Raw genomic sequence first — 4,358 nt, forward strand, 5'->3', positions numbered from 1 at the left:
CATTGCAAAAACTGTTCAGTCTCATTTTTATTTATTAAGCAAATGTTCTTGGAAAAGGACCTTAAATTATAATTTATATACAGTTATGTGCCGCATAACGTCTGTTCAGGCAACGTCCAGCAGCACGTACGCCTGTGGCCCCGTATAGCTTTGCTAAGTATATAAGGTGTATTTTATGGCTAAGCATACACAGCTAAGTCTGGACCCAGAAAGAAAGGGGCAGAGGGAGGAGCAAAGGAAGAGAGAGGGGTCCAGGGAGGCCCTGCAGGTACCGGAACATGTCACTGCAGGTCAGTGAACCTCGACAGGTCAGGCTGAGTGGCTGAGCAGCTGCTGCGCTCAGGTGGAACCTCCGCAAACAGCTCAGGGCACAGGGTGAGAGGCTGCCCTCCCAACCCGGTTAGTGCAGCCGCATTCCGCCTTCTGGAGGGATGCGGGGGTGGGTGGGGGAAGGCAGACGTTCTGGGGTAGGGACCGAGAGTCAGGGGCTGCTGGAGGGTTTAGGAAAAGGCATGAAGTGGGGGAGCAGGGAAGAGGGATTGGAGAGGCGCCCTGGAAAAGCACTGAATTTAGGGGATTCGAGACAAGGGCAGAGGCTGAGGAAGCTATATAGTTTTCTAAGTAATACGGTGTTCGTACAATGTCCAAACCACCTAACATCCTATTTCACAGAATGTATCATGGAAGTTAAGTGATGCATGACTATATTAGATATACACAGATATTCTTGGAATTTTACTCAAATTTTTTTTTTTTGCATAATTTCTAGTGCCTTAATGCTTACATTTGCCTTTAGCTAGTCTTCTGAAAATTAATAGAACAGGCAAAAGTAATCAAATTAGGAACAATTTAAATATAGGATTTTGAACGTACATTTTTTTTTTCTCAGCTGTACTTTTGCCTGAAGTCTCAAAGATTTAAGGACATAGAAAAAAATCTAAATTACAAAATAGCTTGTATCTTAATTTTATCCCTTCCTTTTTTTTCTCTCTTTAAGAGTATAGACTCAGTTCTATGCCCTCTGGTTCATAGATAGTCCTCAGGGTTACTCCCCAAGGACAGCCCTTATAGGGATATCAGTTGCAATCCAGTCGATTCTGACTCATAGTGACCCTACAGGACAGAGTAGAACTGCCCCCATAGAGTTTCCAAGGAGCGGCTGGTGATTCCAACTGCAAACCTTTTGGTTAGCAGCCATAGCACTTAACCACTACACCACCAGGGCTCCCTTGTAGGGATACCTAGGAGAAAAGAATGACAGCCTTGGGATGAGACCCGACTGAAAAGAAGAACAAGGACCCTCTGCTTCCCAAAAGATGTCACTGACTACAGGTGTAATCAACCACCTGGTGAAGCAGTAAACTCTCTAGTACTGAGAAACGGAGACAGATTAGTTTACTGGTCAACTGAAATTATCAAGATGTAGCTTCTTTTTTCAACCCTTGCTGAAAACCTCTCTAAAATGTACCCTACTTTAATAAGCAAAAATTCATGAATATTGTTATGGATTGAATTGTGTCCCCCAGAAAGATATGTTGACATCCTAATCCCCGAACCTGTGAGAGTAACCTTGTTTGGAAATAGGATCTCTGAAGATGATATGAGTTAACATGAAGTGATACTGGAGCAGAGTGGACCCTAATCCAATCTGAGTGGTGTCCTTAAAGAAAATGAGAAGAGACACAAAGGAACAGACAAAGGGAAGATGGCCTTGTGAAGATGAGGCAGACATGGAGTTATGCTGCAGCTGCAAGTCAGGAAACGCCTTGGACTGCCCGAAGTTGGGAGAGGCATGAAAGGACCTTCCCCTAGAGCCTTCAGAGGGAGCTTGGCCCTGCTGACACACGGAGTTCAGACTTCTGGCCTGCAGAATTGTAAGACAATAAATTTCTATTGTTTTAAGCTACCCATTTTGTGGTATTTCTTGGTACTTTGTTACAAAAGCCCTACGAAATTAATGCAAATATCATTTAATCTTTTTGTTTGATGGTGAACAATCATACAATGACCAGAAACACCATTCTGAACTTCAAATATCATAGTATAACATACAAGGTCATATTTCTCAGTGTGGTCTCTGGACCACCTGCATCAGCATGGCTTATAGAGGTATTTCAGAGTTCCATCAAAGAAGCAACAAATCAGAATTCCTGGAGATGGGGAGCCCAGATTTTTAACAAATTTCTGATAATTCTCAGACATGGAAGGGACTGGACAATGGGTTGGAGAGAGATGCTGATGAAGAGTGAGCTACTTGTATCAGGTGGACGCTTGAGACTGTGTTGGCATCTCCTGTCTGGAGGGGAGATAGGAGGGTAGAGAGGGTTAGAAACTGGCAAAATCGTCAGGAAGGGAGAGACTGGAAGGAGGGAGCAGGCTGACTCATTAGGGGGAGAGTGAGTGGGAGTATGGAGTAAGGTATATATAAGCTTGTATGTGACAGACTGACTTGATTTGTAAACTTTCACTTAAAGCACAATAAAAATTATTTTTAAAAAATTTCTGATAATTCTGATGTTCACTGAATAAGTGACTGATGTTTAACTGAATCCCTGGAGATGGGGACCCCAAATTTCTAACAAATTTCTGATAACTCTGATGCTCACTAAATAAGTGACTTAAGTATAACCACAGTAAAAGGAAACACCAGTGTAAGGAAAACATGGTATAAAGAGTCGGAAACGCAATTGAAATAACAGCCATTCCAGTGTGGAACATGAACTTTGCATGTTAACACCCACTCTGGGGGATTGGAGACAAGTGATGTGTGATGGTATAATTCACCGTTATTTTAAAACTTTGGTGGAAAGGAGCCCCGTATACCGAGTGGTACATTAAAGGTTTTCTGTAGCGTGGTGGCAGTCACCACATATCCATCAAAGTATTTTCTTTTACTCTCTATTCTCTTCTCAGCTGAAAATAAAGAAGGCTCATGCAAACAAAGAAGTAGGAAATGGAGGTCTCCCCTCTTTGCTTAGGGGATCCATTCTCTTGCACCGACAAGTTGTACTGCCCCATGAAGCAGGTAACGCCATTGTGATCTCAACAGCACTAAACTGGAAGAGAAAGGCAAGGTAGGCAAAGGCTCCCTGCCACTTTGCACAGCCCAGCTGTCCTGAACCAATCCAAGTTGGCTTCACAATAAGCCTTACTAATATCACCTTGGGACACATATGACTAGGCCCAAAGTGAAATTTTCAGTTCTTCAGTTACTTGATTTTGAGAGTACTGTTTAACCCTGCTGACCACAGCCTTCTTCTTGAAGCTCTTTCTTTTCTTTGTTCTCCTCAACACCACATTCTCCTGCTTTTCCCCCTATTTCTATGTTGCTTCCTGTTAATCTTCTATCTAAACTCTAAGTGTTGAAGCTCCTTAAAGCTTGTCCTAAGCCCTTCCCTCTCCCCCCTTTCTAGTTTCTCCCTAGTTGTCTTCATCAGCAGTTGAGGGATTTAGATTTCCATCCAGTCACAAATGACTTTTAAATTCACATGTCTAATACTGAGCTCAGCTCTGAGCTCCAGACTTGAGTCTCCCACTCAAAACCTTCACCTGACTCTCTCAAAGGCATTTCAAACTGAACAAAGTCATTATCTTCCCTTCATCTCATTCCTAACTTGGCCCTTCTCTACTGTCTCCTATAACTAAGTGGCTTCCCCATCTACACAATTGCTCATCCTTAATTATTTTCTTCTCACCTCTTGTATCTAATCAACAGGTTCTGTCATTTTTTTTTTTTTTTCTTCCTGAACATTATCAACATTCCTCTACTTATCTTTAACTCCACCACCATCTGTGTCCAAGGTACAATCATCTCTCACCTGGACTAATGCAATGGCCTCTTAATTGTTCTATTTATATCCTTGCTCTGCTCTAATCTTTACATCACAGCTAGAAAGAGTTTTGGAAAAAAAAATTGACTTCCACCTTTAAAATCATTTAGTGCCTTTCTAAGTTCAAGACCACCATTCCTCCCGTGAGCTACAGGGGCCTTTCTTAGAGAGCCCCTGGCTACTTCCACAGCCTCATGTTGAGATTCTCTCCTCTCATTCATTAAACTCTAACCAAGCCAAGCCAAGCCAAACCAAACCCGTTGCCGTCAAGTCAATTCTGACTCATAGCGACCCCATAGGACAGAGTAGAACTATCCCATAGGGTTTCCAAGGAGTGGCTGGTGGATTCAAACTGCCAATCTTTTGGCTAGCAGCCATAGCTCTTGACCACTGCACCACAATTAAACTTTAGTTCCTCAGTATGTCATGTACCCTTCCATGTTTGGACATACTGTTCCCTCTGCCTAGATTGGCCTTCATTTCTATGACTGGCTAACACCTCATATTTCTTTACATCTCAGCTCAAAT

The 4,358-nt window shown here is 42.6% G+C and overlaps 1 long non-coding RNA gene across 1 annotated transcript; it reads left to right on the forward strand.

Annotated features, from left to right (window-relative positions):
- The first annotated feature begins 301 nt into the window (after positions 1-301).
- On the forward strand, positions 302-3,173 carry LOC126066458 (uncharacterized). The gene is made up of 3 exons (XR_007515095.1): positions 302-399; positions 1,527-1,874; positions 2,914-3,173. It is a non-coding gene; the product is annotated as an uncharacterized LOC126066458 (long non-coding RNA).
- The last annotated feature ends 1,185 nt before the right edge of the window (positions 3,174-4,358 follow it).

Source organism: Elephas maximus, chromosome 23, assembly GCF_024166365.1.
Source record: "Elephas maximus indicus isolate mEleMax1 chromosome 23, mEleMax1 primary haplotype, whole genome shotgun sequence".
Classification (NCBI taxonomy): domain Eukaryota; kingdom Metazoa; phylum Chordata; class Mammalia; order Proboscidea; family Elephantidae; genus Elephas; species Elephas maximus.